General features: G+C 40.7%; 1 long non-coding RNA gene across 1 annotated transcript in view; it reads left to right on the forward strand.

Moving 5' to 3' along the window:
* The window catches only part of LOC148778314 (uncharacterized), a 74,538-nt gene that overhangs the window by 37,155 nt on the left and 13,811 nt on the right, over positions 1-23,572 (forward strand). The window lies entirely within an intron of this gene.

The raw sequence follows: 23,572 nt of genomic DNA on the forward strand, positions 1-23,572 counted from the left end.
TTGCTGCATGGGCTTTTCTCTAGTTGTGGAAAGCAGGGGTTACTCTCTACTTGCAGTGGCCTCCCTTGTTGCTGAGCACGCACTCTAGGGTGCAGGGGTGCAGTAGTTATGACTCATGTGCTCAGTAGTTGTGGGCCCCAGGCTCTAGAGCACAGGTTCAGTAGTTGTGGTGCATGGGCTTAGTTGCTCTGTGGCATGTGGAATCTTCCCAGATTGGGGATCAAACCTGTGTCGCCTGCATTGGCAGGGGGATTCTTTACCACTGAGCCACTAGGGAAGCCCCCCTATTTTGTATTTGAAATCTATTTTTGTGCAGTCCTTGAGATTCATTCTTAAATCAAAAGATCACTGTATTTCTTCATTTTGGGGGAATTATCAGCTATTACCTTGTCAATGTTATTTCTTTTCCATTCTCTCTACTCTTCTTCTGGGACTCCTTACACCTATATTCTACCTTCTTTCTCCATTCTCTCTGTCTCTTAATTTTCCTTCTGTGTTTCCCATTATTTTCTCTCTAAATCACATTCTGGACAATTTCTTCTACTCTGTCTTCCAGTTCATTAAGTCTCTTAGTATCCTATACACAGTTCATCAGTTCAGTTCAGTTCAGTTCAGTCACTCAATCGTGTCCGACTCTTTGCGACCCCATGAATCACAGCACGCCAGGCCTCCCTGTCCAAAACCAACTCCCGGAGTTCACTCAAACTCATGTCCATCCAGTCGGTGATGCCATCCAGCCATCTCATTCTGTCATCCCCATCTCCTCCTGCCCCGAATCCCTCCCAGCATCAGACTCTTCTCCAGTGAGTCAACTCATCACATGAGGTGGCCAAAGTATTGGAGTTTCAGCTTTAGCATCAGTCCTTCCAATGAACACCCAGGATTGATCTCCTTTAGAATGGACTGGTTGGATCTCCTTGCAGTCCAAGGGGCTCTCAAGAGTCTTCTCCAGCACCACAGTTCAAAAGCATCAATTCTTCGGCGATCAGCTTTCTTCACAGTCCAACTCTCACATCCATACATGACCACGGGAAAAACCATAGCCTTGACTAGACGGACCTTGGTTGGCAAAGTAATGTCTCTGTTATCTAGGTTGGTCATAACTTTCCTTCCAAGGAGTAAGGGTCTTTTTATTTCATGGCTGCAATCAGCATCTGCAGTGATTTTGGAGCCCAAAAAAATAAAGTCTGACACTGTTTCCACTGTTTCCCCATCTATTTCCATATCTATTTCCCATGAAGTGATGGGACCAGATGCCATGATCTTCGTTTTCTGAATGTTGAGCTTCAAGCCAACCTTTTCACTCTCCTCTTTCACTTTCATCAAGAGGCTTTTGCGTTCCTCTTCACTTTCTGCCAAAAGGGTGATGTCATCTGCATATCTGAGGTTATTGATATTTCTCCCAGCAATCTTGATTCCAGCTTGTGTTTCTTCCAGCCCAGCGTTCCTCATGATGTACTCTGCATATAAGTTAAATAAGCAGGGTGACAATATACAACCTTGACGTACTCCTTTTCCTATTTGGAACCAGTCTGTTGTTCCATGTCCAGTTCTAACTGTTGCTTCCTGACCTGCATACAGGTTTCTCAAGAGGCAGGTCAGGTGGTCTGGGATTCCCATCTCTTTCAGAATGTTCCACAGTTTATTGTGATCCACACAGTCAAAGGCTTTGGCATAGTCAATGAAGCAGAAATAGATGTTTTTCTGGAACTCTCTTGCTTTTTTGATAATCCAGTGGATGTTGGCAATTTGATCTCTGGTGCCTCTGCCTTTTCTAAAACCTGCTTGAACATCTGGAAGTTCACGGTTTACATACTGCTGAAGCCTGGCTTGGAGAATTCTGAGCATGACTTTACTAGTGTGTGAGATGAGTGCAATTGTGCAGTAGTTTGAGCATTCTTTGGCATTACCTTTCTTTGGGATTGGAATGAAGACTGACCTTTCCAGTCCTGTGGCCACTGCTGAGTTTTCCAAATTTGCTGGCATATTGAGTGCAGCACTTTCACAGCATCATCTTTCAGGATTTGAAATAGCTGAATTGGAATTCCATCACCACCACTAGCTTTGTTCGTAGTGATGCTCTCTAAGGCCCACTTGACTTCACATTCCAAGATGTCTGGCTCCAGGTGAGTGATCTCGCCATTGTGATCATCTTGGTCGTGAAGATCTTTTTTGTACAGTTCTTCTGTGTATTCTTGCCACCTCTTCTTAATATCTTCTGCTTCTGTTAGGTCCATACCATTTCTGTCCTTTATCGAGCCCATCTTTGCATGAAATGTTTCCTTGATATCTCTAATTTTCTTGAAGAGATCTCTTGTATTTCCTATTCTGTTGTTTTCCTCTATTTCTTTGCATTGATTGCTGAGGAAGGCTTTCTTATCTCTCCTTGCTATTCTTTGGAACTCTGCATTCAGATGCTTATATCTTTTATTTTCTCTTTTGCCTTTTGCTTCTCTTCTTTTCACAGCTATTTGTAAGGCCACCTTAGACAGCCATTTTGCTTTTTTGCATTTCTTTTCCACGGGGATGGTCTTGCTCCCTGTCTCCTGTACAATGTCACGAACCTCTGTCCATAGTTCATCAGGCACTCTATCAGATCTAGTCCCTTAAATCTATTTCTTACTTCCTCTGTATAATCATAAGGGATTTGATTGAGGTCATATCTGAATGGTCTATAGGTTTTCCCTAGCTATAGAATTTTTATTTGAAATTACTGCAATTATTTAAAAATTTTTAGTTGTTCATTTTCACTTACTTTAGTTCACTCTTTATACTTTCTCCTAAAGTTACCTTTAGGCTCCTTTCTAAAATTTTCTGATAACAGTATAAAACATTGCTTTCCTAGTACTAATAGTTCCTGTATCTGAGGTCTTTCTCTTGTTTTGCTATTTTGTTTTATGGTGATTTATTTTCTTGTTTACTTTGTCTTCATCATTCATCTTTGTGTCTCATCATTCTCAGGTTATTTTTAGGGACAATTTGAGGCCTTGGATGGAGGTGACTTCCTCCATCCAGAAATTACTTGCCTTCTTAACAGTTGCCTTTCAGTTCAGTTCAGTTCAGTCGCTCAGTCGTGTCCGACTCTCCGCGACCCCATGAGTCACAGCACGCCAGGCCTCCCTGTCCATCACCAACTCCCGGAGTACACTCAAACTCATGTCCACAGAGTCAGTGATGCCATCCAGCCATCTCATTCTCGGTCGTCCCCTTCTCCTCCCGTCCCCAACCTTTCCCAGCATCAGAGTCTTTTCCAGTGAGTCAACTCATCGCATGAGGTGGCCAAAGTATTGCAGTTTCAGCTTCAGCATAAGTCCTTCCAATGAACACCCAGGATTGATCTCCTTTAGAATGGACTGGTTGGATCTCCTTGCAGTACAAGGGACTCTCAAGAGTCTTCTCCACCACCACAGTTCAAAAGCATCAATTCTTCGGCGATCAGCTTTCTTCACAGTCCAACTCTTATATCCATACATGACCACAGGAAAAACCATAGCCTTGACTACACGGACCTTTGTTGGCAAAGTAACGTCTCTGCTTTAGACATATGCTAACTTGGGGTCACTTTAATCTTAATTTACAGCTTCAGGTGTTTGGGTCACTCAATGGAAGAAAATTTGGGCTGAAGATATTTAAAGTGTTAGTTTAATTATGCAATTATTTTTGTCCTTAAGATGTAGGTTTGTAAGGAGCCAGTTTGGTGTGAAGAACATGTCGTTAGATTTTGTACCTCAGGCAGGATCAGAGTTTGCTTCCTGTTTCTCTTGTTATGCAGTGCCTCAGAACCAAAGGTCAAATCCTGCAGTTGGGCATTCATCTGTTTTTAAGGAGAATTTTCCCATGTTTAATACTATATTTTAAATTTTCAACAGGGCTGTTGGTCTGCATAATCTAGCCTGTCATTACTAGAATGACTATATAATATTTAGTTTTTCATAAAAATAAAATAAAACTTAGTTCAGGAAATGGCAACCCACTCCAGTGTTCTTGCCTGGAGAATCCCAGGGACGGGGGAGCCTGGTGGGCTTCCGTCTATGGGGTCACACAGAGTCGGACACGACTGAAGTGACTTAGCAGCAGCAGCAGCAAGTTGTCAAATCTCTGATAGGTGATATTTTGAAAACTGGGTTGATTGCAGACATTCAAGGATTTTTTTTTTTTTTTGGCCACACCATGTGGCATGTGGGATCTCAGTTTTCCCAGACCAGGGATCAAACCTTCAATCCCTGCAATGGAAGTGCAGAAGGCTGGACCTTCAGAGAAGTCCCAATGGTTACTTTTTAATTTGAGACACAACCTGACCAAGTTAGGCATTTTGAAATTGATACTATTCCTTAACAACTCTGCTCACTTTAGTGAACCTGCTCTCCTTTCCCCCAATAGGCCACAAAGTTCAAATAGGTCTGTGTAGGCAATCTGACTTAGCAGCAGCAGCAGCAGGCAATTTGAAGACCCACCCATGTGGAAATTCATTTTAGCTACAGTTGATCAGAAGCTGTCAAATGTCAAGGTTCAAATATCCAAAGTCCAGAAGGAAAATTCTGAAACAGAAGTGAAATTTTGGTCATTTTTCAAATCTTTTCCTGAAAAGAAGCAAACTGATGAAGAAGGTCATTAGCACTGAAAAGAATAAATATGCCCCTTGATGTTACCAATACTGTAATGATCTCCAAGTAAATTGGGATATAAATTCCACTACATGTGTACTAGTTTTGTAAGATTGTCATAACAAAATACCACAAACTGGGTGGCTTAAACAACATAAATTAATTTTCTCACAGTTCTGTTGGCTAGTTGTCCAAGATCAAGGCATCAGCAGGTTCGGTTTCTCCTAAGGCCCTTCTCCTGGGCTTGCAGATGGCCTCTTATCGCTGTGCCCTCCCATGGCCATTTCTCTGTGCATTTGTATCCCTAGTGTCTGTGATTCCTAATCTTATAGGGACACTAGTCAGACTGAATTAGGGACCACCCTAATACCTCTCATTAACTTAATTATCTCTTCAAAAGTTCTGTCTCTAAACACAGTCACATTCTGAGGTAATGGGGATTAGAGCTTCAACATACAAATTTTAGGGGATAGAATCAGTTCATAATAGTATATAAATAAAAGACTTGCAGATCCATTAAAGTACTGCTAGTACTTCAATAGTTCATGAGTACTGCTTGTACTAGTGAGGAAGAAGAAAGGATTCTATTGACATTTCATTTTAAAAGACCTTAGTTTGGCAGCACATTCTTTGAAATGACACCAAAAACACAAAAAACAAAGGGGAAAAAAAACCCCATAAATTGGACTTCATCAAAATTTTAAAAAAATTTGCATCAAAAGATACAATCAAGAAAGTGAAAATACAATCTACAGAATATTAGAAAATATTTGAAAATTGTCTATCTGAAGGGTCTAGTATCCTGAATATATAAAGAACTCCTAAAATAAGACAAAATTTTAAAAATATCTATTAGATTTTAAAAAATGAGCAGAAGACTTGAAAAGACATTTGTTCAAAGAAGATATACAAATGGCCAACGAATGTATGAAAGGATACTCAATTCATTAATCATTTGGGAAGTACACACCAAAACTACAATGAGAAACCACTTTATGCCCACTAGGATGACTATTTTCTTTTTAAAAAGCAAAATAAGAAGGGTTAGAAAAGATGTGGAGAAATTAGAATCCTTGACAGCTCCTTTTTTTTAATTGAAGTATTTTTAATTGATTTACAATGTTGCTTTCAGTTCAGTTCAGTTCAGTCGCTCAGTCGTGTCCCACTCTCCGCGACCCCATGAATCACAGCATGCCAGGCCTCCCTGTCCAAAACCAACTCCCAGAGTACACTCAAACTCATGTCCACAGAGTCGGTGATGCCATCCAGCCATCTCATTCTCCATCGTCCCCTTCTCCTCCCGCCCCCAACCTTTCCCAGCATCAGAGTCTTTTCCAGTGAGTCAACTCATCGCATGAGGTGGCCAAAGTATTGCAGTTTCAGCTTTAGCATCAGTCCCTCCAATGAACATCCAGGATTGATCTCCTTTAGAATGGACTGGTTGGATCTCCTTGCAGTCCAAGGGGCTCTCAAGAGTCTCCTCCAACACCACAGTTCAAAAGCATCGATTCTTCGGCGATCAGCCTTCTTCACAGTCCAACTCTCACATCCATACATGATCATGGGAAAAACCATTGCCTTGACTAGACGGACCTTTGTTGGCAAAGTAACGTCTCTGCTTTTTAATACATTATCAAGGTTGGTCATAACTTTCCTTCCAAGGAGTAAACGTCTTTTTATTTCATGGCTGCAATCAGCATCTGCAGTGATTTTGGAGCCCAAAAAAATAAAGTCTGACACTGTTTCCACTGTTTTTCCATGTATTTCCCATGAAGTGATGGGACCAGATGCCATGATCTTCGTTTTCTGAATGTTGAGCTTCAAGCCAACCTTTTCACTCTCCTCTTTCACTTTCATCAAGAGGCTTTTGAGTTCCTCTTCACTTTCTGCCATAAGGGTGGTGTCATCTGCATATCTGAGGTTATTGATATTTCTCCTGGCAATCTTGATTCCAGCTTGTGCTTCTTCCAGCCCAGCATTCCTCATGATGTACTCTGCATATAAGTTAAATAAGCATGGTGACAATATACAGCCTTGACGTACACCTTTTCCTATTTGGAACCAGTCTGTTGTTCCATGTCCAGTTCTAACTGTTGCTTCCTGACCTGCATACAGGTTTCTCAAGAGGCAGGTCAGGTGGTCTGGGATTCCCATCTCTTTCAGAATTTTCCACAGTTTATTGTGATCCACACAGTCAAAGGCTTTGGCATAGTCAATGAAGCAGAAATAGATGTTTTTCTGGAACTCTCTTGCTTTCTCCATGATCCAGCGGATGTTGGCAATTTGATCTCTGGTGCCTCTGCCTTTTCTAAAACCTGCTTGAACATCTGGGAGTTCACGGTTTACATACTGCTGAAGCCTGGCTTGGAGAATTTTGAGCATGACTTTACTAGCGTGTGAGATGAGTGCAATTGTGCGCTAGTTTGAGCATTCTTTGGCATTGCCTTTCTTTGGGATTGGAATGAAGACTGACCTCTTCCAGTCCTGTGGCCACTGCTGAGTTTTCCAAATCTGCTGGCATATTGAGTGCAGCACTTTCACAGCATCATCTTTCAAGACTTGAAATAGCTCCACTGGAATTCCATCACCACCACTAGCTTTGTTCGTAGTGATGCTTTCTAAGGCCCACTTGACTTCACATTCCAAGATGTCTGGCTCTAGGTCAGTGATCATGTTATCGTGACTATCTTGGTCGTGAAGATCTTTTTTGTACAGCTCTTCTGTGTATTCCTGCCACCTCTTCTTAATATCTTCTGCTTCTGTTAGGTCCATACCATTTCTGTCCTTTATCGAGCCCATCTTTGCATGAAATGTTCCCTTGGAATCTCTAATTTTCTTGAAGAGGTCTCTTGTTTTTCCTATTCTGTTGTTTTTCTCTATTTCTTTGCATTGATCACTGAGGAAGGCTTTCTTATCTCTCCTTGCTATTCTTTGGAACTCTGCATTCAGATGCTTATATCTTTCCTTTCCTCCTTTGCTTTTCACTTCTCTTCTTTTCACAGCTATTTGTAAGGCCTCCTCAGACAGCCATTTCACTCTTCTGCATTTCTTTTCCATGGGGATGGTCTTGGTCCCTGTCTCCTGTACAATGTCATGAACCTCCGTCCAGAGTTCATCAGGCACTCTGTCAATCAGATCTAGTCCCTTAAATCTATTTCTCACTTCCACTGTATAATCATAAGGGATTTGATTGAGGTCATATCTGAATGATCTAGTGGTTTTCCCTATTTTCTTCAATTTAAGTCTGAATTTGGCAATAAGGAGTTCATGATCTGAGCCACAGTCAGCTCCTGGTCTTGTTTTCGCTAACTGTATACAGCTTCTTCATCTTTGGTTGCAAAGAATATAATCAATCTGATTTCGGTGTTGACCATCTGGTGATGTCCATGTGTAGAGTCTTCTCTTGTGTTGTTGGAAGAGGGTGTTTGCTATGACCAGTGCGTTCTCTTGACAAAACTCTATTAGCCTTTGCCCTGCTTCATTCCGTGCTCCAGGGCCAAATTTGCCAGTTACTCCAGGTGTTTCTTGACTTCCTACTTTTGCATTCCAGTCCCCTATAATGAAAAGGACATCTTTTTTGGGTGTTAGTTCTAAAAGGTCTTGTAGGTCTTCATAGAACCGATTAACTTCGGCTTCTTCAGCATTACTGGTTGGGGCATAGGCCTGGATTACTGTAATATTGAATGGTTTGCCTTGGAAACGAACAGAAATCATTCTGTCATTTTTAAGATTGCATCTAAGTACTGCATTTCGGACTCTTTTGTTGCATTAATTTGCATTAATTTCTGCTTTTCAGCACAGTGATTCAGTTATACACACACACACATATGTATATATACACACACACAGTTTTTAAATATTTTATTATGGTTTATCATAGGATATTGAAGATAGTTCTCTGTGCTATACAGTAGAACCTTGTTGTTTATCCATTCCGTATTCATAGCTTACATCTGCCACCCACAACCTCCTATTCCACCACTCCCTTACTCCACTTTCCTTTGGCAACTGCAAGCCTGTTTTCTATGTCCACGAGTCTGTTTCTGTTTTGTAGATAGGCTCAATTGTGTCGTATTTTGTATTTCATAAATAAGTGATATCACGTGGTTTCTGATTTCCTTCATTTAGTATGGTAATCTTAATTTCCATCCGTGTTGCTACAAATGGTATTATTTTGTTCTTTTTTATGCCTGAGTAGTATAGTGCAGCCACTTTGGAAAGCAGTTTGGCAATTCCTAAATGTGTTAAACATAGAATTACTACATAGCTCAGCAATTTCTTTTCCAAATATATTCCCCAAAGAATTGAAAATAGGCACGCAAACAAATAGGTACTCAAACCAAGAACTTCCAAATGTATGCTGGCTTTAGAAAAGGCAGAAGAACCAGAGATCAAATTGCCAACATTCATTGGATCATAGAAAAAGCAAGGGAATTCCAGAAAAACATTTATTTCTGCTTCATTGACTGCACTAAGTCTTTGACTGTGTGGATCACAATAAACTGTGGAAAATTCTTCAAAAGATGGCCACCTTACCTGTCTTCTGAGAAACCTGTATGTGGGTCAAGAAGCAACAGTAGAACTTTATATGAAACAGCTGACTGGTTCAAAATTGGGAAAGGAGTATGACAAGGCTGTATGCTGTCACCCTGTTTCTTTAACTTATATGCAGAATACATCATATGAAGTGCTAAGCTGAATGAATCACAGGCTGCAATCAAGATTGCATGGAGAAATATCAACAGCCTTGGATATGCAAATGATACCACCCTAATGGCAGAAAGCAAAGAGGAACTAAAGAGCCTCTTGATGAAGGTGAAAGAAGAGAGTGAAAAAGCTGGCTTAAACCTCAACATTCAAAAAATGAAGATCATAGCATCTGGTCTCATGACTTCATGGCAAATAGATGGGAAAAAAGTAGAATCAGTGACAGATTTAATTTTCGTGCATTCCAAAATCACTGCAGATGGTGACTGCAGCCATGAAATTAAAACATGCTGGCTTCTTGAAAGCTGTGACAAACCTAGACAGTGTATTAAAAAGCAGAGACATCACTTTGCCAATAAAGGTCCATGTAGTCATAGCTATGGTTTTCCCAGTAGTCCTGTAAGGATTTGAGAGTTGGACCATAAAGAAGGCTGAGTGCCAAAGAATTTATGCTTTTGAATTGAGCTGGAAAAGACTCTTTAGAGTCCCTTGGATTGCAAGGAGATCAAAGCAGTCAATCCTAAAGGAAATCAACCCTGGATATTTATTAGAAGGACTGATGCTGAAGCTGAAGTTCCAATACTTTGGCCACATGATGTGAAGAGCCAACTCATTAGAAAAGACCCTGATGCTGGGAAAGACTGAAGGCAAAAGAAGAAGAGGGAAACAGAGGATGAGATGGTTAGATGGCATCACTGACTCAAAGGACATGAATTTGAGCAAACTCTGGAAGATAGTGAAGGACAGGGAAGCCTGGCCTAGTCCATGAGGTCGCAAAAAGTCAAGCACAACTTAGCAACTAACAATAACAACAGCTCAAACAAATATGTACATACAAATGTTTATTGCAGCACTATTCACAATAGTCAAAGGGTGGAAACAACCATTAAAGTCTATCAACAGAGAAATGGATAAGGAGACTATTATACAGCCATACGACGGAATATTATCAGCCACAGAAAGGTACAAAGTACTGATAAAACATGGATTAACCTCGAAAACATTACAGTAGGTGAAACAGGGCAAAGATCACTTACCTAAGATAACATTTACATGATTCCATAAATATTCCATTCATAGAGTAAGCAAATCCATAGGGACAGAAAGTAAATTTGTAATTACTAGAAGCTGGGGTTGGAGTGGTGAGTGATGTGGGATTTCCTTTTGGAGTGATAAAAATGTTCTAGAATTAGATAGTGGTGGTGGTTGCATAACCTTGTGAATATATTTTTTAAATACTGAATTGTATAATATAAATAAGATGGTCAATTTTATAGTGTGTGAATTATTAAGTTGATACAGAAGTAATTGTGGATTCAGACCATCAATTTTAAATCATTTTAACTAGGCTCAAATACATCTTTATTAATCAAAATAGAAACCATACAATCAACACATTTTTGCCAATGAGAAATAAGTTTGTTTATTCCTGTAGTGTAAAATCTGTGCTTCCGGATTCGATGGACTCTTGGAAAGCATTTTCTGCCTCCTGCTGATTGTGGAAGCATTCTGCCTTTAAGAAGTTGTATTGCTTGAAGAAGTGGTAGTTGGTTGGCAAGAGGTCAGGTGAATATGGCAGATGAGGCATAACTTTGTAGCCCAATTCATTCAACTTTTGAAGTGATGGTTGTGTGACTTGCGGTTGGATGTTGTTGTGGAGAATAATTGGGTCCTTTCTGTTGACCAATGCCAGCTGCAGGCACTGTAGTTTTCAGTACGTATCATCAGTTTGCTGAGCATACTTCTCAGATATAATGGTTTTGCTAGGATTCAGAAAGCTGTAGTGGATCAGACAGGGAGCAGACCACCAAACAGTGACCATGACCTTTTTTGGTGCAAATTTCCCTTTGGGAAGTGTTTTGGAGCTTCTTCTCGGTTCAGCCACTGAGCTAGTTGTCACCGATTGTCATATGAAATCTACTTTTTGACGTATGACACAATCTGACTGAGAAATGGTTCATTGTTGTTGTGTAGAACAAGAGAAGACGACACTACAAGACAATGATTTTTTTGATTTGCAGTCAGGTCATGAGGTACCCCCTTATTGAGTTTTTTCACCTTTCCAGTTTGCTTCAAATGCTGAATGACTACAGAATGGTAGGCATTGAGTTCTTTGGCAATTTCTCGTGTAGAATCAGCTTCGATGATTGCTCTCAGTTGGTAGCTGTCAACTTCCGATGGCCGGCCACTATGCTCCTCATCTTCAAGGTTCTAGCCTCCTTTGCAAAACTTCTTGAAGCACCACTGCACTGTCCATTCATTAGCAGTTCCTGAGCCAAATGCATTATTGATGTTGCAAGTTGTCTCGACTGTTTATGACCATTTTTGAACTTGAATAAAAAAAATCACTTGAATTTACTTTTTGTCTGACATCATTTCATAGTTTAAAATAAGTGTAAAATAAACAGCAAGTAATAAGTCATTAGCAAAAAAAAATAAAGTGAGACATGCACATGAAAATGATGTACAACATAATCAAATTTATTTAAGAATCTATTCCAGTGTCAAATGGCAAAGTTCAACAATGTAAAACTGCAATTATTTTTGCACCTAATATATCTTATATATCTCAACTTTTAAAATTAAAAGTGGATTGTTAAATATAATCATCTGCAATTTTTCTCTTCTCCTCACAAATTCTTTTTGAGTGTTAGAAATATAAGATAAAAAAGAATGAAATTTAAAACTGGTTATCTACTAAACTCACATTTGTAAACAGTCTGATTCATAGGAAAATATAAATTCGATAGCAGTTCATCTTTTATAGGGAAGAGAAAAATTTTAGGATGATAAAACAGGTTCAAAAAAAGGAGAGAAACAGCTTATATCTCTTTAAGGAAAAAAAATTAGGTAATTTGGAGTCTAAATATGAAAGGAACACTTGAGACCAGAGATAGTTATTTAATTAATAGGAATTTCTAGAACATGAAGGGATGCTTCTAAAACTAGTCAAGCTTTCAGTTATGAGACGAAGTTGTTCTGGGGATGTCACAGCATGGGGACTATAATTAATAATATTGTAACATATACTTGAAATTTGCTAAGAGAGTAGATCTTAAGTACTCTCACTTCAAAGAAAAAAAGAAGAAGAAAAAGGAACAAAGAAATGAATATAACTATGTGAGGTGATGGTTGTGTTAATTAACTTGATTGTGATAATCATAGTAATCATTCACAGTTCAGTTCAGTTCAGTCACTCAGTCTATCCGACTCTTTGCGACCCCAAGAATCACAGCACGCCAGGCCTCCCTGTCCATCACCAACTCCTGGAGTTCACTCAAACTCATGCCCATCGAGTCGGTGATGCCATCCAGCCATCTCATTCTCTGTCGCCCCCTTCTCCTCCTGCCCCCAACCTTTCCCAGCATCAGAGTCTTTTCCAGTGAGTCAACTCTTTGCATGAGGTGGCCAAAGTATTGCAGTTTCAGCTTCAGCATCAGTCCTTCCAATGAACACCCAGGATTGATCTCCTTTAGAATGGACTGGTTGGATCTCCTTGCAGTCCAGGGGGCTCTCAAGAGTCTTCTCCAACACCACAGTTCAAAAGCATCAATTCTTCGGCGATCAGCTTTCTTCACAGTCCAACTCTCACATCCATACATGACCACAGGAAAAACCATTGCCTTGACTAGACGGACCTTGGTTGGCAAAGTAATGTCTCTGCTTTTTAATATGCTGTCAAGATTGGTCATAACTTTTCTTCCAAGGAGTAAGCGTCTTTTTATTTCATGGCTTCAATCACCATCTGCAGTGATTTTGGAGCCCAGAAAAATAAAGTAAGCTACTGTTTCCACTGTCTCCCCATCTATTTCCCATGAAGTGGTGGGACCAGATGCCATGATCTTTGTTTTCTGAATGTTGAGCTTTAAGCCAACTTTTTCACTCTCCTCTTTCACTTTCATCAAAGAGGCCCTTTAGTTCCTCTTCACTTTCTGCCATAAGGGTGGTGTCATCTGCATATCTGAGGTGATTGATATTTCTCCAGGCAATCTTGATTCCAGCTTGTGCTTCCTCCAGCCCAGCATTGCTCATGATGTACTCTGCATATAAGTTAAATAAGCAGGGTTCGTTCTGTTCCGTCGCTCAGTCGTGTCCGACTCTATGCGACCCCGTGGACTGTAGCCTACCAGGCTTCTCCGTCCATGGGATTCTCCAGGCAAGAATACTGGAGTGGGTTACCATTTCCTTCTCCAGGGGATCTTCCTGACCCAGGGATCAAACCTGGGTCTCCCGCATTGGAGTGTATCCTAAATTTTCATGCTGTACACTCTAACTGTATATACTTTTTATTTGTCAATTTTACCTCCATAAATCTGGAAAAAGTGGAGTAAAACAAGTCATTGATTTTGCTGAACCTTTAAAATCCACGTTGGAACAAATCTTCATTTCAAAAGGAAGGAAGTTAAAAATAAAAGCAGTCAGATTATTTTTCTAAGGTGCTTCTGAAAGAATATAGACGTCCTGTTTCCATGGAGACAGAGTGAGGGAGTGAGTGAAGTCGCTCGTCGGGTCCGACTCTTTGCGACCCCGTGGACTATAGCCTATCAGGCTCTTCCGTCCGTGGGATTCTCCAGGCAAGGATACTAGAGTGGGTTGCCATGTCCTTCTCCAGGGGATCTTCCCAACCCAGGGATCGAACCCAGATCTCCCACATTGCAGGCAGAGTCTTTACCATTTGAGCCACCAGGGAAGCCCTGAGAGTTAATCCTAAATAGACATCTGTGTTACAAAGGGCAGTCATAACTTGATGATTGCCCTTAAAATGATTAACAAGGGCATTTGATCTAAAGCAAACCTGTTAACAACAGAGCCTTGATGTAAATTTTATTCTAATAGAACAGGGAAGAATGTTCAAGTTAGTGGTCTACTCTGAGCAGCCATCGTGGTCAAATTATAGAACAGAACATAAAGGAATTACATTTGGTGAGAGCAAACTTACATCCCACCTTTCCTTCGAAAGGGTAGCTTCAAAAAACTTCACAACTTTAAGTGAGAAAGCCTAGAAAGAAGAGTCATATGTTAATCTCTGCAGATGACATTAATAAAAAACACTAGTAGTGGATAGTTGGTGATAGCTTATGGTGAACATGATCTCTGAAGAAGATTTAGCTTCGGGACCAAGGACCAGGCTTAATCACTCAAGAGCTTTTGTGTAGCAGAGTTTTATTAAAGTGACAGAGGACAGAGAAAGCTTCTGACATAGACATCAGAAGGGGGATGGAGAGTGCCCCACTCTAGCAAGGGAGCTATATACTTTTTAATTGGTTATTACAATAAATCAAAAGAATGTCTCAAGGTTCTAAAGATCTTACTAGGCCCACTCCTATAATATACATTTTAAGATAACAGGATTAGAACTAACAATAGAAGGATCTTACCAGATCCACACCCTACATTCAAGATGACAGGATTATTCAGAAGTTTCTTCAGTTCAGTTCAGTTCAGTTCAGTCGCTCAGTTGTGTCTGACTATTAGCTACCCCATGAACCACAGCACGCCAGGCCTCCCTGTCCATCACCAACTCCCGGAGTTCACTCAAACTCATGTCCATCGAGTCGGTGATGCCATCCAGCCACCTCATTCTCTGTCTTCCCCATCTCCTCCTACCCCCAATCGCTCCCAGCATCAGAGTCTTTTCCAGTGAGTCAACTCGTCGCATGAGGTGGCCAAAGTATTGGAGCTTCAGCTTTAGCATAAGTCCTTCCAATGAATACCCAGGATTGATCTCCTCTAGAATGGACTGGTTGGATCTCCTTGCAGTCCAAGGGACTCTCAAGAGTCTTCTCCAGCACCACAGTTCAAAAGCATCAATTCTTTGGCAATCAGCCTTCCTCACAGTCCAACTCTCACATCCATACATGACCATGGGAAAAACCATAGCCCTGACTAGACGGACCTTGGTTGGCAAGGTAATGTCCCTGCTCTTTAATATGCTATCTAGGCTGGTCATAACTTTCCTTCCAAGGAGCAAGCGTCTTTTAATTTCATGGCTGCAATCAGCATCCGCAGTGATTTTGGAGCCCCAAAAAATAAAGTCTGACACGGTTTCCACTGTTTCCCCATCTATTTCCCAAGAAGTGATGGGACCAGATGCCATGATCTTCGTTTTCTGAATGTTGAGCTTCAAGCCAACCTAAGAAGGAGAAGTAACTCCAGAAAGAATGAAGGATGGAACCAAAGGAGAAACAACACCCAGTTGTGGATGTGACTGGTGACAGAAGAAAGGTCCAATGCTGTAAAGAGCAACATTGCATAGGAACCTGGAATGTTAGGTCCATGAATCAGGGCAAATAGGAAGTGGTCAAACAGGAGATGGCAAGAGTGAACGTCGACATTCTAGGAATCAGTGAACTAAAATGGACTGGAATGGGTGAATTTAACTCAGATGACCATTATATCTACTACTGTGGGCAGGAATCCCTTAGAAGAAATGGACTAGCCATCAGTCAACAGAAGAGTCTGAAATGCAGTACTTGGATGCAATCTCAAAAACAACAGAATACTATCTGTTCATTTCCAAGGCAAACCATTCAATATCACAGTAATCCAAGTCTATGCAGCGACCAGTAACGCTGAAGAAGCTGAAGTTGAACTGTTCTATGAAGACCTACAAGACCTTTTAGAACTAACACCCCAAAAAGATGTCCTTTGAACCAGAGATTAAATTGCCAACATCCACTGGGTCATGGAGAAAGCAAGAGAGTTCCAGAAAAACATCTATTTCAGCTTCATTGTCTTTGCCAAAGCCTTTGACTGTGTGGATCACAATAAACTGTGGAACATTCTGAAAGAGATGGGAATACCAGACCACCTGACCTGCCTCTTGAGAAACCTGTATGAAGGTCAGGAAGCAACAGTTAGAACTGGACATGGAACAACAGACTGGTTCCAAATAGGAAAAGGAGTACATCAAGTTTGTATATTGTCACCCTGCTTATTTAACTTATATGCAGAGTACATCATGAGGAACGCTGGGCTGGAAGAAGCACAAGCTGGAATCAAGATTGCCAGGAGAAATATCAATAACCTCAGATATGCAGATGACACCACCCTTATGGCAGAAAGTGAAGAGGAACTCAAAAGCCTCTTGATGAAAGTGAAAGAGGAGAGTGAAAAGTTTGGCTTGAAGCTCAACATTCAAAAAACTAAGATCATGGCATCTGGTTCCATCACTTCATGGCAAATAGATGGGGAAACAGTGGAAACAGTGTCAGACTTTATTTTTTTGGGCTCCAAAATCACTGCAGATGCTGATTGCAGCCACAAAATATAAAGACGCTTACTCCTTGGAAGGAAAGTTATGACCAACCTAGATAGTGTATTGAGGCGCAGAGACATTACTTTGCCAACAAAGATCCGTCTAGTCAAGGCTATGGTTTTTCCAGTGGTCATGTATGAATGTGAGAGTTGGACTATGAAGAAAGCTGATCGCCGAAGAATTGATGCTTTTGAACTGTGGTGTTGGAGAAGACTCTTGAGAGTCCTTTGGACTGCAAGGAGATCCAACCAGTCCATTCTAAAGGATATCAGTCCTGGGTGTTCATTGGAAGGACTGATGCTAAAGCTGAAACTCCAATACTTTGGCCACCTGATGTGAAGAGCTGACTCATTTGAAAAGACCCTGATGGCTGGGAAAGATTGAGAGCGGGAGAAGGGGACAACAGAGGATGATATGGTAGGATGGCATCACCGACTCAATGGACATGGGTTTGGGTAGACTCCGGTAGTTGGTGATGGACAGGGAGGCCTGGTGTGCTGTGATTCATGGGGTCGCAAAGAGTCGGACAAGACTGAGAGACTGAACTGAAGAAGGAGGAACATGTCCTCCAGCAGGATACATTGTTACATAGTCATTGGTACAGAGTTTAAGGAAAAATATATTCTTAAGTAAGATGAGTTGTTTTGTTGTGCAATCATAAGCTCTGGACTTAAATATATTTGTCCTTTTCTCCTTGAGAACTCCAGACCCCTCTCTCCCTCTTGGGAGCCCCCAACCCCTTTCTCCTCCTCGGGGATCCCAGACTTCTTATCAACCTGCCTAGGAACTGACTCTCTTGTTGTTTAACCAAAATCTATTCAGGGACTGGGTCACCAGGACAATAAGTGAGGTGATGTATTTGCTTAATCTTTCATTTCTGCTTTCCTGTCGATGAGCTTTGTTCTCTGCAGGCCTTCCCTGTGGCCAGGAAAGATTTACTCCTGGCAGCTCTCTAGGCTTTTAGGTTTTGGCTCTTACCACTCACCATCTCCAAAGAAAGAGATTCTGACTCATTCTCTCTCTCTCTTTTTTTGATTGAAGTATGGTGGCTCAGAGGTTAAAGCGTCTGCCTCCAATGCGGGAGACCCGGGTTCGATCCCTGGGTCGGGAAGATCCCCTGGAGAAGGAAACGGTAACCCACTCCAGTATTCTTGCCTGGAGAATCCCATGGACGGAGAAGCCTGGTAGGCTATAGTCCACGGGATCGCAGAGTCAGGCACGACTGAGTGACAGAACGGAATGGATAGTTGATTTACAATGTTGTGTTAATTACTTCTGTACAGCAAAGTGATTTGGTTATGCATATATATATATATACATTTTTAAAAAAATATTCTTTCCATTCTTGGTATCAATATTCAACATAGGATTTAGACTGAATATCTTTGAATCACTATGCCTTCCCCTGCACTCGTTGCTTACCCATCCCAGTGATAGCCTAGGGCAGGGAAATAGGATCCTTGACTGACAGCCTAAACAGAGATGTATGTACCTGTATATCCCAAAAGAAAAGGATGCAGGGCAAACAAAAAAGTAACAGATATCCACTACAGTTAGTAACTCTATCCTGCTTTCCCTGTCCAAAGCCACTAATGGTGATGGAGCAGAAGAAACACGTTTGCATGGCCAACTTGGTCATCACTGGACACATTCCTTTTGCATATACCCCATTCATTTCGTATTTGATGACTGACCCCAAAACATAAGTTTTCTCCTTAATTCCAAGACAGATGTAAACTAAATCATCTTTTAGTAAATTAACAGGCATCCAGAGGGAGAGAGGGAGAGAGAGAGAAAGACTGCTTCCAATGAGGGAAAGAACCCTTGAAGATGGGACACAGCCTCATCCTGTGAGCTATCTTGCTTGAGCTTTCAGCTCTGCTAGTGTTTTTGAGGATACCCAGTTTTCCTTGGTGTGTTAATTGCTATTTTCCTTTTTAACTAGACACATCTTCCCCCTTATTTTCCCCTGCCAAAATCTCATTGAAGTATCTGGATATAGAATTCTCTGACTAGGTTACCATTTTAGGAACATTCTGAAACAAGAATTCCTATTGCCCTATTCATCTCTGTTCCTTATGAATAAATCAGATTGCCTCTGAAGTCTGCCCTTGATAATCCTTCTATAACTTCCAGTGATTTAACTTAAAGGTAATATTAAAATTGAACTGGATAATATGATACATGATCATTTATGATATATTATCAACCTCATTTTATTTGCTGTATTAAGCCTGGATACTGTCTTTGGCTTTTAAGAAAGATGACTGAGGAACCGTTTGTCCAATGCATTAAAAAATTTCCCCTAACAAGATGGTGAGAGGGATAAATTAGGGGTCTGTGATTAACAGATACACATTTCTATATATAAAATTGATAAAAAACAAGAACCTACTGTGTAGCACAGGGAACTATATTCAATATCTTATAATAACCTATAATGGAGAAGACTCCATTATAACTGAATCACTTTGCTGTACCCCTGAAACCAACAACACTAAATCAACTATCCTTCAAAATATTTTCTCATGGAAATTGTTGATAATAAGAATTTATTTGAACTTTTTTTTTTCATGTTAAAGGCAGATTTGAAAGTTACTGGTACATTTACTACGTATTTAGTAACTAACTTAGTTTGTTCTGTGGAAAAAATACAGTTTCTGAAGAAGAAAATTTGGTGGGCTGTGTTTCCCACTAGGCTCTGTGCTATTAACCAGTCTTGTGACTTTGAGAAAGTAACTTAACTTCTCTGAGTCTGATCATTTCCATCCTGCCCATGTCATGATGCAAGGATGCTTGATCATTCATAGATTGCTGGTGATAATATAAAATGATATAGCTACTCTGCAAGCAGTTTCTTTAAAAACTAAACATGCGACTTCCATGTAACTCAGCAATTGCACTCCTGGTGTTTATTCCAGGGAAATAAACTTTTGTCCACCCCAAAACTTATATGTGAATATTCATGCATAACCTTTATTTGTAATAGCCAAAACTAGAAACAGCCTAGATGTCCTTCAGTGGGTGAATAGGATCCTTTATTGACAGCCACAGCATAGCCATATGTGTATGAGTTAAACTCCGGTACAGTCACAGTCAGCCCTCCGTATCTGTGGGTTCTACATCTACAAATTCAAACAACAGTAGATCAAAAATATTTGGGGAAAAAATTCCAGAAAGTTCCAAAAGCAAGTTTACCACACACCTGCAACTATTTACAGAACACTTACATTGTATTTATGACTATTTGCATAACATTTACACTGTAGCAGAGTACATCATGAGGAACGCTGGGCTGGAAGAAGCACAAGCTGGAATCAAGATTTCCAGGAGAAATATCAATAACCTCAGATATTCAGATGACACCACCCTTATGGCAGAAAGTGAAGAGGAACTAAAAAGCCTCTTGATGAAAGTGAAAGAGGAGAGTGAAAAAGTTGGCTTACAGCTCAACATTCAGAAAACTAAGATCATGGCATCTGGTCCCATCACTTCGTGGGAAATGGATGGGGAAACAGTGGAAACAGTGTCAGACTTTATTTTTGGGGGCTCCAAAATCACTGCAGATGCTGATTGCAGCCATGAAATAAAAAGACGCTTACTCCTTGGAAGGAAAGTTATGACCAACCTAGATAGCATATTAAAAAGCAGAGACATTACTTTGCCAACAAAGGTCCGTCTAGTCAAGGCTATGGTTTTTCCCGTGGTCATGTATGGATGTGAGAGTTGGACTGTGAAAAAAGCTGAGTGCTGAAGAATTGATGCTTTTGAACTGTGGTGTTGGAGAAGACTCTTGAGAGCTCCTTGGACTGTAAGGAGATCCAAGCAGTCCATTCTAAAGGAGATCAGTCCTGAGTGTTCATTGGAAGGACTGATACTGAAGCTGAAACTCCAATACTTTGGCCACCTCATGCGAAGAGTTGACTCACTGGAAAAGACTCTGATGCTGGGGAGGGATTTCGGGCAGGAGGAGAAGGGGACAACAGAGAATGAGATGGCTGGATGGCATCACCGACTTGATGGACATGAGTTTGAGTGAACTCCGGGAGTTGGTGATGGACAGGGAGGCCTGGCGTGCTGTGATTCATGGGGTCGCAAAGAGTTGGACATGACTGAGCAACTGAACTGAACTGAACTGAAGCATCATAAGTCATTAGAGATTATTTAAAGTGTACAGAGGATGTGTGTAGGTTATATGCAGACACTCCACCATTTTACATAAGGTACTTGAGCATGCTCAAATTTGGTGTCTATGGGAGACCTAGAACCAATCCCCTGGAGATACTGAGGGACAACAGTAGACTCTTACCATGATCTACCTCATGATCTACCTCTCAGCAATAAAAAGGAATGAACTGTAAATATATTCAACAATCTTGGGGTGCTGATTGTGAAGAAGCCAGTCCCCCACAGTTACAGACTCTCTATTTCCATCTTCATAACATTCCAGAAATGACAAAATAATGAAATCAAGGGAGAGTAATGACTGTCACAAGTCAAGGAGTGGGTAGGAGTGAGAGGGGACCTGGATGTGGCTGTATAAAAGGGTAAGAGGAAGTGTCCTTGTTGTGATAAAATTGTTCTGTACCTTGACTGTGTCACTGTTAATACCCTGGATGTTACATTGTATGATAGTTTTTTCATAAGATGTTACTATCAGGAAAAATGGAGGTAATTACACACAGGATCTCTCTGTTTTGTTTCTTACAACTGGGTGTTAATTACAGTATCTCAAAATTAAAGTTTAATTTTCTAAATCTCATTTTAATTGGAGAGAAAGTCTCTGAGTCAGAATTCATGATATCAGTCCAATGGATTAAAGTAACCCTAGGAAAATTCTGTAGTCTGTTAAGTGTATCATTCTTTATTCCTTAAACTGAATTATTATGTGGATTCACTCTACCAGTAAGCAGGGTTGATTCAAAGTCTTTTTCAGTTAGTGAGTCATTCTGTGATTTTTCTTGCCTAATATCTTGTGTTCAGTATATCCCATACAACAAGTAGTGTTAGTCACGCAGTGGTATCTGACTCTTTGCATTCCAACGGATTGTAGGATCGCCAGGCTCCTCTGTCCATGGGGTTCTCCAGACCCGAATACTGGAGTGGATTGCCATTCCCTTCTCCAGAGGATATCCCCAACCCAGGGATTGAACCCGGGTCTCCAGCATTGCAGACAAATTCTTTACTGTTTGAGCTACAGGGAAGACCAGTTGCAGCAAATACCAAAGTTCTTTGATGCAACAGGCCTGTCATCTTCCAAAACTACACGGTCCCTTTTCAGTCCAGAAAGTTCAGCTGGAGATGGGCTGTGCAACTGTGCCCAGGTCTGGAAGGATTCAGAAGGTTCTGCCCTTGCCAGTAACCACTTGCATGAGAGCTGGGCAAGGATTCTTAGGAAAGCCCTGAGGCCTTCCAACAATGCTGAACCTTGATTAGCCTGAGAAATTCCTTAATTTTCTGTCATCATATCATTATAAAGTTTCATCATGAAAAATTTCTCATTAAAAAGTATACAAGATTCTATATTTTTTAAAGTCAGTTCTTTTTTCCTTGCAGAAATATGGAAACTTGTCAATACTTACTTTGACATACCCGGAGAAGTTATAAACTTCTTCTTTTTCTAGAATTCTAAATACTAACTCCACCTATTAGTTAGTATTTAGAACTCCACCTATTACAGTTACTCCATATCATAAGTATAATTTAACTTGCCAAAATGAACCTGGTGGTTTTACAGTCCTATTGTGTACTGTTTAAAATTTAACCTTTCTGCCACTCCACTAAGGGTGGCTTTCTGCGAACACATTTTTATCATATAATTCTATAAAATTTCGTTCAAAAATCTTAGAAGTTTGCAGAATTAAGAAATGTGTCAGTACTGTACAAATACCACAGTCATCCACTGGAATCAGTGTTTGTAGGCTCCAGAATGAGAAGCACATGAATGAAATGTCTCATTATGATACAGTTCTTCTGTATTTTCTGGTGTGGAAAATAAGGCATTTAGAGGGAGTGTATAAGGCATTTGTTGGAAGACTCAAGAGCAGGTTGCCAACCCCAGCCTCCCACTCTACCCCTCCCCCAATCTCCTCCCCCTTGGCAACCGTCAGTCTCTTCTCTGTCTCTGTATGTTCCCCTGTGCTCATTGTAGATTTACAGTAGCCGAGATATGGACACAACCTAAGTATCCTTCAGTGGAGGAAATGGATAAAGAAGATGTGATACCCGCTCACAGACACACGAATTGAAAAAAGATGAAATCCTGCTATTTGTGACATGACTAGACTTGGAAGGTATTATTGTAAGTGAAGTAAGTCAGAAGGAGAAGACAAATACCATTTAATTTCACTGATATTTGGAATCTAAAAACAAAACAAAAATGAACAGATACAGAGAACTGCTTGGTGCCTGCCAGAGAGGAAAAGGGGTGGGAAGAGGTGAAAAGGGTGAAAACGGTCAGTGTATGTGGGACAGAAACTAAACTTCTGGAAGTGTACACCCGTTACTATATACATAAATTGAATTGTGTGGCACACACGGAATATTTTAAACCAATGTTGCCTCCATTAAAACATAAAGAATAAAAATAACCATGCACATGCCACTAGTGACCTCCATCATTAGTGCCGAGATTAGTGAAATTCAATGATCTCTTGTCTTCCCTGGTGGTCCAGGTGTTAAGAATCTAGCTGCCAGTGCAGGGGACACAGGTTTGAACCCTGGTCCAGGAAGATTCCACAGGCTGAGGAACACCTAAGCCTGCTTGCAACAACTACTGAAGCCCACTTGCTCTAGAGCCTGTGCTCAACAACAAGAGAAGCCATGGCAATGAGAAGCCTGCACACTGCAATTAGGGAGTAGCCTTCACTTACCACAACTAGAGAAAGCCCGTGCAAAAGCAACGAAGACCCGGCGTAGACAAAATTAATAAATAAAAACCACAGGGAAGAGTAGCCCCTGCTCGCAGTCACGTCTTTGTGCTAAATGTTCTTAAACATTTAGT

This window comes from Moschus berezovskii, chromosome 3 (genome assembly GCF_049115385.1).
Source record: "Moschus berezovskii isolate FMDL1 chromosome 3, NW_MosBer_1.0, whole genome shotgun sequence".
Classification (NCBI taxonomy): domain Eukaryota; kingdom Metazoa; phylum Chordata; class Mammalia; order Artiodactyla; family Moschidae; genus Moschus; species Moschus berezovskii.